The 13040-nt window shown below is 40.4% G+C and overlaps 1 protein-coding gene across 1 annotated transcript in view; it reads right to left on the bottom strand.

Annotated features, from left to right (window-relative positions):
- LOC118785573 (glypican-6-like) overlaps positions 1-13040 on the bottom strand; it is a 217291-nt gene that overhangs the window by 95246 nt on the left and 109005 nt on the right. The window lies entirely within an intron of this gene.

Here is a 13040-nt window from a genome sequence, read left to right on the forward strand (position 1 = left end):
AGTCAGCTGGACATTTACTGAAGCAGGTCAGGATTAGTACTGTGGTTTTCTCTGGGGTGCACCAAAAGTGTCTGACCTGGGATTTTAACTTGAAGTCTCTCATTACAGGATTAGATCCTTAACCACTACATCACAATATCCTTCACTCTAACGTGTGATTACGTCTGCATCAGACACAACATTGCCTCTGGTCAAAATGCAGCTTTTAATTACAGTGTGAGCATTTTATTATATTTGTGCTGACCATGAATGCTCGCATAACATGCTGTTGTGTTGTACCACTGGCATGTTAAAAAAGTAAAAACACAGCACTGGATTCTTAGTACCTTTTTAGCATTGTCATTTTTCACAGGATTTTTTTTTTTTAAATGCCGTGCTGGGATGGGCAAGGACCTGCACTGGCCATCTGAATTACCCTTTGTATGAATTCCTCAGGGGATGATGCTCTGCCCCTTAGGCTTGTAAACAGAGGGATGGAGACAGTCCCAAGAGCTGTGTCAGGTATTATAAAGCAAAAAAAGACTCGAAAAGCATCAGGACAGGAGCCACTACCAGAACTCACGGCAGAGATCTTCAGAAACGCTGGCGCAACCTGTAGTGTCACATCAATGTAACCGAGCGGCTTCTGATGCCAGGAAGCCTAGGCACACTGTTTCTCTTTTTGGAAAAGTGGCGGGCTGTTGCTGTGATTTACGGCTCTGCGCGGCTCGCTAAAAGCACACACACACCGCAGCCACGGGGCCGGGATGTCCCATCACAGCGGCTCCACAGAGGTTCCTCCGCATTCAGTGGATACGGGTGTCATGTGCCATTATTCCCGCCCGCCTGCCCTCCCGCCGGATTGAGACCTCACCGATCAAAGCGCCCCGCTCCCTGCGATCTCCCTTCGACCCTAGGTCACGGTTCCCTCCCAAAATGTCAGGGGTAGATCAGGGGTGCCGCGGCTGCCTGGAAAACCAGGGCAAATGTCACAAAGCAGACGCTAACAACTTATCCTGAGCGCCCATTAAATAAAATAAATAAAAACGCCACCCTGGCACCCTACATATGTGACTGATTGTGACTCTGCACAGGTCACCAGTGTGGTGTGCTGACGCTCCAAGTGAGCTGCAGGACAGGAGTTTTTTGTAAATCCTTAATCGCTAAAATCCCATGTCCCGTGAACACGATACAAACACTAGCAGAGCATATGTCCAATTCGGTTTGTTCCCTGCCTTGTTTCATGTGTTTTGAAACGTGTACATGCAATCAATTTAGCAACTGTCAGTAAACATTCTTTGTGGCAGCACTGCATTATTATTAGTGTTATTAATTCATTTTTTTGGCAGAGAGCCTTACCTAGACAAAAATACACAGCATACAGAACCTGACATTTACATATTCCCCACTGTGCAAGAATACTAACTAAAGCAATTCAGGGTAAGCGTCTTGGTGAAGGGTATAACAACAAGACCCCATCTGAGATTCAAACCAGGAGCCCTCCGGTTACAAGTCCCGACCCCTGACCATTTCACTTCACCACCGCCCTTCATTCATCAGGTTGATATATTTTTAAAGTGCGATCCTGAATAATACATTAAGCCTGACGGGGGATTATGAATGTGTGGATTTGTTTACTGTGGTCATGGTTAAAGACACACTGGGGGTTATGCTTGTGGTTTACTCTGCTTTATTGCTGACCTGGAATCTGTTGTATACAGTATTTCTTAAAAAAAGGAATGCAGTGAGCCATCAGGCAAGAGCTGTGAGTATTTACAAAAGGAGAGCTGGCCATTCTGAATTCTGTTTGTCCTTTGCCTTCACTTATGATTATTTTATGTTTGGAGCTATGGAAGACAAATGAAGAGATGCCATCAGCACATTTTGGTAGGCCTGGTTTGCCACGAACCTTGGCAAACCAAATATATGGGCCTTAACTCATTCCTACATTCGCATAGATGTTGACCCCAGTAATTGAATACAGTGATATAACTAGTCTTCTGTGTACATTAAAATCAATGAATTTGATATAGACAGAGTGCACTCTCGTCAATATATTCTGTCTGCTTTTAGGGAGGACTATGATTATCCTGGCATTATGAAAACGCTTTTTAAGATTGGGACCATTCTGTTCTTTTTCTTTGCCGTTGAATAGCTCCCCGTCTGGGCGACAGATAAGAGGATCGCTCTTCATCTAAAATGAGCCTTATCAGAAAACACACCACAGTAAAACTGTGCCTTTTCAGGAACCATCCACTCTCCCTGGCAGAAATGTAATCGCTCTATACTGCACAAGCAAAAGCAATAATCCAATATTCCACATGTGCGATGCCAGATACACACTGGTCTAAACATTATGCATTTCGCGTATTCCATATCTCTCTGGCTTGGTAGAACACCAAATTCTAATTTTGGCAAAAAGGCATTGATTTTTCTTTCTCTCCTCCCATTACTATTGTTGCCACTCATTTCATTTGTATTCTACTTGGTTTTCATTAACAGGAGCTGCAGTTGATTGGTTAGGTCTGAATATCAGATGATTAGGTATTTTGTTTTCCTCTATTCAAACATAATTTATGAGTAAACATTACTGTTGACGGGCAATTATTTATTTATTCATTCTTTTTTCATGCCAAACTAAACCAATATTCTGGTTAGCTGTTTGAGGGTCATCCAAATCCTATAATATATACATAAAATTGAGTAGCTCCAAAATGCACAGAAGATGATTAAAAAAGCCTGCAAATGTTTTGTGGATTCATGTAACATATTTCAGAATAAAATACTTAATAGCTTTGTCTAATAATAACTCACATCTCACTTCAGCTTTAAAAAGAGTCAAATCTTAAGACTCGTGATATCGTGATATAACTGTATAATTCAATGATATGAACTCGTGATTAAAAGCACATTTTAGGTGAGTATCTTATTGATTAGCAGCACACTGATTATTTGGGTTTATCCAACATGCATAAAACAGTATCACCCTACAGGGATATTAAACCTGCATCCATTTTTCATTGTGCATTTCGCATTCACTTGGAAATTTAAACAGCCAGTAATTGCTCCGCAGATAGCTCTGGGGATAAGGGGATATTGGTGATTTGGCGTTCATCTGCTTGGCAAAGCCGCTGCCTACTTGATGAAGCTGTCCTCTCCTGCTGTCATCCCTTTCGCCCTCACTCTCATTTATGTGACAGAGGTGGGACATGTTAGTCTGAGAGAACAACATACAACACACTGCCCTTTACAGTGCTATTTTTAACATCATTTAGTTGCTTGAGAGATGCCCTTATCTGGGGCAATTTGCATGGCTTCAATTTATGAAACTCATCAATATACAGATGGATATTTACTGAAGCATTTCAAGTTCTGAACAATACCTTGTTTAAGGGAACAATGGCAGTGTCTCACCTGGTACATTTTGATTTTGAGATACAGCGCAACGCCATCCGCATATCAATTTATGTCAGTGTCACTCCTAGAGCAGACACACTGCCAGACACATTCTAGAAATGATCACTGTTAGAAACTGTGAACTTGAAAATTGCAATTGACAGAAGGGACCACGTGTACATTATACATTTATAAACTACATATCAGATGATGTTTCATTAAAAAAGGTCACCTCTCATTTTTGCTAGCCTTTGACTACAACGTGTTTGTGACTCATGTGAGCTACATGCTACAGAAGAAGGAAACTATCATGTATGCTAATGGTAAAACATCAGATAAGATGTAAATGACAAAAACTGTTTGGATTCTTTTGCTTATGGAATTTTACAGAGAAAAGGTTACTCCCGCTTACAAAACACAACAGCAATAATTAAACATTAAAAATGCATAATGGCAGCTCAACTATGCATGTAAAATAGTACTGACAAATAGAAGACCTTTCCATAGAATCAGTGTTCCTCTGTAACTGTGTCAGGAAAACTAAGCAGAACCTAAAAAGAGAGTCACTTGGAATGTGTGTCACGGTTCAGTCTTTCCTCCTCCATCCTACAAAAAAATCAAATCATCAACCTGCACTCTCACGGATGTTCAGAATGCTGCCTGAGTCAAGCGAGAGCTTACTAGTTCCCTCAATTTCCTCAATTTTCCTTCAATTTCACAACATCACAAAGATTTTAGTCCTTCCAAGTGAGTTTACAACTGGAAAGAAAAAAAGGGAACTTTTCAAACAGAATGGTAACTGGGAGAAAGGGTGCTGGCTATTCTACTTGGAACATCAAACCGTTTCTGCCATGCACGGCTCATCCATTTTAGTCTGGAGAGAGACCTCTGTGTTCGATGAACCATCAGCAGCTGCAGAGAGAAACTTTGAAAAAAAAACTCAAAGTTCTTTCCACCCACTCTCAAAGATTCGTGCGACAAACAACCCGGGCTTCTGCATGTGGTCGTCAGTCTGAAAGCCTGAAAAATTGGGAGTTTCTTTCAGAAAGCAGGCTGCTTCTTTGGTCCAGCACATGGGGACTCATCAAGACATATTTGTCTCATGGTGTCAGTGGCCATCTGTCCACAGTAGCAGTGAAGACGGTGACTTCTTCACTCCCAATCTGTGCACCGCAGAGAGCAACAGAGGGAGGGCGCCACGAGTCTGCCCTAGCCTGGTGCATCACAGGGCCGAGGACCGTTGGGCACCAGTGGGGGGGGGTCTCCGACGCCCACTCTCAGTAACAGAGCAGGATGAACAAACAGTGCAAGCTGGGTCACAGTCACGCTTCAGCCGCTATGGTCAAATAAGGACCACAGTGTGGCAATGCTCACAGTCATGCCACTGTCAAAATGACTTGTATATGTGTGCAGTGGGACCGTATCAAGGCCTTTAGTGAGTCTGGGTGGCACTGTGGCGAATCCATGTAGGTTACAGATTTAAATCCCTGGTGAGGTGTTGTATGCTGGAGTAAAGTTCTTAACCTGAATTTCATTAAAAGATATCCCTCTCTATAAATTGATAATATGGAGGCTGTAAAATAGCTCTTGATAAAGTCTGCTTAGCTCCTACGTAATGTTGTAACACATGTTCATGTTAATATAGCTCTGCTCTGTTCTCATATGTTTAAAAAGCTCAGTATCAGAAAATGTTTGTGGCAACGATTTTACAAACAACGGTGCTCTGGACAGTACGTGCCCTTCAAACATAAAAAATACACAACAAACAAATGAAAACCATTACAAAACCACACCAAGAGACATTATGCCACCTCTTCTCAGAGTGGGCTTTGAATCACTAAGCAGCAAAACAGGAGCTAAAAGTGGAAAAAGAATTAAAGTTCAAGACCCTGAATAATTCTATGGGTTTCCAGTCTCACAGTCTCAGTGCTTTAGGTGTTGCTGTTGATGAGGGTATGAGGCTCCAATCAATGGAACTCATCTAGGCACAGGCCGAGGTTGCTGACCCCTCATTTGAGCACCATAAACAGGAAAAAAATTTGGGGTGAGACAGTGGTGGAAAGATACTGTGAACAGCTGACCTGTGACCAGTTTGGGACAAATTGTCTGAAAATTCTTATAAATCTTTGTTCAGGCCTAACCCTAACCCTAATCTTAAATCCAGATTTTATGACCTTAATCAGGGATGGTTGAGTGTGCTGATCTGCTGTGTGTATTATTAGGAGGCAGTGACTTTTCTCCTGAATGTTCAGCTTCACTGTGTCTGACTGGGTTCACGCTGAGAACATTCCTGACACTTAATTATCAATGTATCTCTCTGGGAATGCAAATGAATTCAGAAGAATGGTGACCCACCTCATTAAATGAAACTGACAAGCGTCAAGTATCTTCCCCCTTATGAGAGTAGCACAGATCCTGCACAGATTCACGGTGGCTACTTTTACTGTAAAGTTTCAAGAAGCTGAGCATGGTTGCCAGAAACCAGCAGCTACCTGCCAGCTTTTGCCCTGCCAGTGCTGCAGCCACAGAAAGGGCCCTTCAGGTGTTACACTTTAGCCTCGTGGTGATGGAAAGAATTTGGAAATTTTGATTAATCAGTTAAATTCATGTATACATCTGATATTTGTTCAAGGGCAAGGTAATACAGAACACAGAGAGAGAGAGAATAAATGAAATAAAAATTGAAAGGACAAATACCATAGTGGTAGGATTGATTGCCACCCTTTGGTCTCTCTCTGATCAACATCCCAATGTCCCTGCAAAATGTAAAGCTTGTGCCGTATTGTGTGTATTTCAATTTCACCATATCACAGGGAAGAATGCACATCGTTAAGTGTTGAAATACTTAAACAACAGTCCCAGAGTCCTCACAGCGAACCCGTTGTATGTGGGCTGACCCACTAAAGGTGACCTTTGCTATCACACAGTCAAGAGGCTCCATCGCAGTGATCTAAGATGCCTTTCTAGTTTTTTTTAATAAAAACCGGTTATTGTCAAGTTTGTGTTATCAAAGCCTCACTGATACAGGAGACTTTAAGAACAGCATCTGCAGCTGCTTCTCCTTTGAAAACACTGTGATAAGGAGTGGTCATACAGATAAAGTGTGTCCAGCATTTCAGGATGGAGCAAAGGGACTGGCCTTTCAAAGGTTCAAGCTCTATTTAGAATTCATCGGCTTTTTTAAGATCGGTGTCGGCAAGCACATTTCCCATAAGGATGTTTTTTTGCCAGTAATATGACATTTATGTTCCTTGTCTACAACATTGTTGTCAAAGTAAGACATGTAACTGCCAAGCCAAGATGTTCTTAGATATTATTACACTGCACTATAGGACACACTCCAGACAACTAAACCCATCTTGTGTTACCATGAGGTGTGAGTACCTAACAATTCATATCCCTTTCCATTCCATTCCATTTCCATCCAAACATTTACCTGTCCAAAGGAAACATACAGGAATGTGAACACAGTCCAGCTTCCGCAATCAGCATTTTCTGGAACAACATATTTTCCAAAACACAACATGAAAAACATAACATGCATTATTATGATAAATGTACGTAAGCTAAATTGTTATGTGGCCGTATCATACACACATATTTCAGACACACAGTAAGTGAAATAAAGAAAATGAAATCACTGCATGTACAGTATTTCCTATCTCAAATGACATCAAATCGAAATTAAAATCAAAGTGGTCACCCTTGTGGGTTGTTATGCGTGTAGGCGTATGTACGTAGATGAAATGCATTCTCCGATAACGTAGCACACCTGTCGGTTTCTGTCACATTCTCATTGCTCTATGATGCATTTCAAATGTTATTCAGTCTAACCAATCCAGTGACCTGTCCTCAGCAATACATTTTAAGCAAAAATTATGCATATATGAAGTTTTGACGACATAAATAAATTGGTAAAAATGCACTACAGTGAGACTGAATCTGGAATTTAGCTTTAAAAGCTATATGGCCGTGAGAACAATCTGCCCACTCAGCAAAAGTTAACACAGGTCCGTAATAATCAATCATTCATTTCAGATAGTCCCCCTTCCATTGAGAATAATGACTGCAACCAGCACTGTGTTTGTGCTGATAAAGCCTGAAGTAGTTTTCATCATCCTTTCTGTTCAGAACAGCTGCTTTTTTCATTTAAATCTTACATTACATTAATTTATAATGTTATATATTCATTACAATATAATAATAATAATAATAATACATTGTCATTTCATTCATTGACAATTTATGTATATGTACAATAATATAATATAGTATAAGCAGAAAGAATATATTGAGAATAATATATGTAAATATACAAAATTATCATCTGTTATCATATTCATTGTCATCATCTTGTTTGTCCATGTGCCATGTTCAATGGAAAATTGCTTGGTCATAATGATGCAATCAATGGTGCAATATCATGTGTGGAATATATGGTTGGGAAATAAGAGTTAGGTAGCTGGCAAGCAGAACATCAAAAATACTCCTATGGGTAAACCAAAAAAAAATATACAGTTTGAACATTGTGTTTTGCCTTCATGAGGAGAAGGGTAAGGGTACAGTAATGGCGTAACTGGAGTGACAGCACTGTGGGTGTGATGCTTTTGATTATGTGATTACTTGTGCTAATGAAGTCTGGGTACTAGATGACTGGATCAGAGGCAGTGATCATTGATCTTTCTGTGGATTGGGTTAAACAGTTGCAATGCACTCATTTATACTTCCCCCGATGAACAGCAAGGCAACATACCCCAATAGAGGAAATGAGCCCTGCTGGTGACAAAGAACTAAGGGTTGTTGGATTACATATATGCTATACAGCATAGTGGTAAGGAGCTGGAGTCGTATCCAAAACGTTGCTGGTTCAATTCCCCACTGGGGCATTTCTGATGTACAATTCTGGACAAGGTACTGTACTTAACCTTGAACTGCTTTACTAAATATTCAGCTGTATAAAGGGGTAACGTAAAAAAATGTAACCTATGTAAGTAGCTCTGGATAAGATCATCTGCTAAATGTCAATAATGTACGTGTAATGAAATGAAACTGAATTTGTGTACTGAAACAGCAATATCAACTAAAGCTCAGGTAATCAAATTAGCTATCCTGCAAACTTAGCTTTGCTTAGATATGCATAGACAGGTTAGCTACCTAGCTAACTACGATTTCTGCTTTTTAGTGACTTTGGGTGCGTCAAAGCCCCTAGGTGAGCACAGGTTGAAAGGCATGTCAGACTCAGTCCTGGAAGGAATGGCAATGCTAACTCAATAGAGCTCAGTGAGTCATGGAAGTGTGGCTCAGAACGCTGCGGGAAAGATTGAATTAGACCCTCGAATGTTGTCACGTCTCACTCTGTATGCGGCGGAGACAGCTGTTTGTACTGTGTGCCTCTTCGTCGATGCGCCGTTCATTCTGAATTCACAAAGCATTTGTCTTTGCCTCGTTTTCCCACTGTCAACCGCTGGCAGCATATCATTTGCACCCGCCGATAAGTGAGGTGATGAAGTTTAAAATGGCAGAGGGAAAAAAAAAGTCACAGAGATTAAAACGATTTAAATTCTGAACCAGTTCTAGAACACAACCCCATTCATTTCTTTCAAACATTTTCTTTGATCAGCCACGGGAGTTCCAGAATGATGACTTCATTTGGTGAAGGTTGGGGCTACACAATCTCACACCCTGCAAACAAGTGAGATCCACACAGTGATTTCACTTGTAGGAGTTGAGTCACCTAGTTCACTGTATGATACTGTTATATATGGAACTCTGTTTTACATCAGCAAAATCTAGCTATAAAAGATGAGTCATGCAACGTTCAGGGTTGATGCAGAGGACTGGGATGCAGATTCCGTCAAAGCTTCGAAGTAAAAGTCCAATAAGGGTCCATAGAGGTTGTGGAATATCTATAACAAATTACCAGTAGCAAAACAATTTGACACATTTTTTCTTATTTTTACTTTTTTTTTAGTTTGAAGTTGCTTACACTGATTCTGCCTCAGAGTTGTGCTGTGGTCCTTTCGGCTGTAGATAAAAAAGATGTCTGCAGGTGAATGCGAGGTCAAGGTGAGTTATCCAGTCCAGGGACTGTGTAGCTGCGGAGGCTGTTCATAGCTATTTGTGTCAAAGCACTGGCTGCCGTTACACTGCGCCAGCATTACAGAAGTCAACATAAATAATAAAAACACCACAAATAGATGGCTTTGCTCCACAGAAAGCCACTTTAAAGACTGGTAGGGAACAGCCAATATAAGCCCAGTTTTACAGAGTTATCTAGTTGTTCGGGCCAAATTATTGGTATGTCAAGCGTTTGATGAGGCACGGGAGCGAGTGTAGACAAGGAGTTTTTGGCCTCACTCTAAGATGTCAGGTACGGTTCTACAGCGGGACTGTGGACAGGGTTATTCAGTGAAACTATTGTATTGCAAAGTCCTTAATTTAAGCAAGTACTCTTCAGGGGCTATAAGTATATGATGATTATTAAGCAATATTTTTCCTTAATTTCAGTGCCTGCTAAACTTGTGATAATGTTAGAAATAGGAAAAAAAAAAGTATTACTTGCTGAAATTTATCATTCAGAATTAAGGAAAAAGCTCTGCTTAAAATGACAGTGACTGAACACAATTAAGCCACTACTGCTGCATTTTGAATACATTTGAACTGATGGAATGCACGACTGCAGGAACACTGACTTTCAGTTCATTCACTTCAGTTCACTGTAAAGGGCAGAAAAGACATCAGCAGAGACGGAAGGATAAAATGTCCATTAATGAAACTCAATAAAAAAAAATTAATGAATAATCATTATAAATCATTTATCATGTATCATCTCTCAATAACAAGTCCACTATTATAAATGATTTATAATTGTTATTTATATTAATGCTTGTTGAATGGAATGATGTGTAATCAGTTTTGAAACAGGGGGATATGTTTGTGTGGAAAGCCATTCCGTTTTCTTTTATTTTTTCCCAAAAGTATATATTGAATTTGAAAAATACCAAATGGGGACCACCAAAAAAAAAAAAAACAATACCATATCACAAGGCATCATAAAAGGCTTTAGATACATGAAATGTACATGAATTGTATGCATATTAGACTAGACTCTTTGTTATTAATAATAATAACAACGTGAAAATATTTTGACTTCAGAACCACTCTTAAATATGTAAATATGTATTTCCCCAATGATATGTATAGAGAATAAATGATTCTAAAGGGCTTCTGTTTACCCTGATGTGTGTGATCTGTAGCAGTCTCCCCCTCTGTGCCCCCACGCCAGCTGCCATGCCCTGGAAGTGAGATAAACAGCCACCAGCTCCAACGCTGCCACTGGCTGTGGCTAATACACAGAGAAGAGGATTTAGCTAGGGGTGGAGAATAAACACAAGATGATTAAAAGCTTTTCTTGCAATTCCAGCTAAACATTTTTTTTTTTTGCCATACCGGCCACACCCTCCGCTGGCTTTGAGTGTAGCTGTCCCTTGGGGGGAGGATAAGGCATAGAAAATGGTTGCAGTTAAAAGACCATTCGTCATTGTCACTTTGGGTGGGTTGTTTAAGCTTCTCTCAAAGGCGCCACATTTTTAGATAAACTACAGTCCATGCTTTGCTTTTTCCTGGGTTTTAAAATGGATGTTCACAAACAGATTAAAAAAAAAAAGCACTGCATATTACTAAAAGGAAAAAAAAAACTGCCATCATTCTATTAGCATATTAATTGCACAGACACACTACGGTAGCTTTCACCACATGAATCATAAAAGACACCTCGCGGACCTTCATTTTCTCCGTGTTGAAGAGGAAGACATCTCTATGAAGGGGCTCTATCTTAGAAGCATTGCACAGATAAATATAAGCGACAGGAAACAAATGGCCCTCACTCTCTGGCTGCTACACTTGTCTGCAGTGACACAAATGTGAATGGGAGCTATAAATTGATTTCTCACCCCCACTTTGAGAATCTGCTTTGGCTGGATGGCTATCCACTGAGGGAAGACGCTAAGACAGTCTCACTAATTATGAATGTGTACTTAACTGGCCATGATGCAATACAAATCAAAGCATGAAGCCAGTGAACTAATAGGAATGCCTCTTGACTGCACCCAAGATCAATCTTGCATGAATGTGCAGGAAACACATGTACACTTAAGACATAAATCAACATTTTTTTCTTCCTTGGAACAAAACAAAAACATATTTTGATGTTTACTAATAAAGAATATGTACACTGATAAAAAAGAGAAACAATGCAGTGTAAACTTCATGCTGAAACTTCAAGGCAGCATCCAGGATTTTCATGTAATCTCTTATATAGCACACGTCTGGCTGCACACTGGCCATCTCCAGGCACTGAGGGCAAAAAATACAATAAAGCCTTCTGTAAGCCTGTCTTCACACCAAAAAGAAAACTCAGGTTTGATGGATGCAATATGCACAGGGCAAATGTCATAAGATAGAGATGCAAACATTTTATCCAAACATTCTTTCTTTCGAGAGCCTCAGGTCAGGAACAATGGAAGCCCTCACCTTGGGTAACGGCAGAAGGATGAATAATATAACTTGAGACTGAACAGGGGAACTTACAAGGCTGGAAGAATGAAGCACACAGAACCGAACCAGGAGAAAACAAGCTAGCTGTTCTTTAGAGACGATCATCAACACTCCGGAATATTAACTGCCAGTGTTCCTAAGGATTCAACAAGTGTGCGTTGCCCGGGCTTTAAAAACGTACATCATTTTCCCCTGTCACAGACCGAGGATGACCAGAGGTTGTCTGGCAGAGAGCTTGTGCAGGGGTGTGAAAGCTGCTGATGGGCTCAGGGTAAGATGGAGTTCCTCCTTTGACTACTTGGTAGGCTTGCACCCAGGTATTAGATTTGATGTGAGTAAAACTCAGAGGATCCAAAGGAGGGAGACAAGGAGAGGCTAGATATGGCTATAATTTGGAAGGGTGAAAAGCAACAGAGCAGCACCATTGTGGATGATTCAACCCTGTTGCAAGTATATTCCAAATCAAAAATCAGATGTGTCTGCCAAGACAAGGGTTATAGCCTATGCCTTAAATAAATGCCTTGTGGGAGACAAAACCCTGGGCTTGTTTGTGGGCTTGGTAACTAATTATGATCTAGTATATAGGCCTACCAAGCTACAGTAGCTCTCTCAATTTAGATAGGAGGTAACATGGCTAACAAGTTTTAATGTTATGTGCTGTTAGCTTATGTTTCATCGTTGTTTTTGCGTCTGTTTGCATCAGAGTTAGCTTGCTATATAATAATTTTTCTGCTCCTTTTCTGTGGTTTGATGCATAGCTGGTAATTAGTTTTACCCAACCAGCTAAATTAGCCTACTAGTCACTTTCCACTGTTGGGAAGCTGTTCATCCATGTATGAATACTGAAAGGGGGAGAAGCCTAGCTAACCGTCAACAGATGCATGATCTATCAGCCTGCTGACTAAGTACATTAGCAGGCTAGATAGCTCACACCAACATTGCAAACCTTTATTGAATTTTTAGTTACTTTTAGAATTGAAGATAGTAAATAATTCAAGAAGAATCCAAGACACATTGGGAAGACATCTGGCAAATGAACTGGGGTTCATTTGCCACGTTCAAGATCAGACCCAACACCAGATAAACTTCTACAGTCTACAGGCAACATG

This window comes from Megalops cyprinoides, chromosome 11 (genome assembly GCF_013368585.1).
Source record: "Megalops cyprinoides isolate fMegCyp1 chromosome 11, fMegCyp1.pri, whole genome shotgun sequence".
NCBI classification, from domain to species: domain Eukaryota; kingdom Metazoa; phylum Chordata; class Actinopteri; order Elopiformes; family Megalopidae; genus Megalops; species Megalops cyprinoides.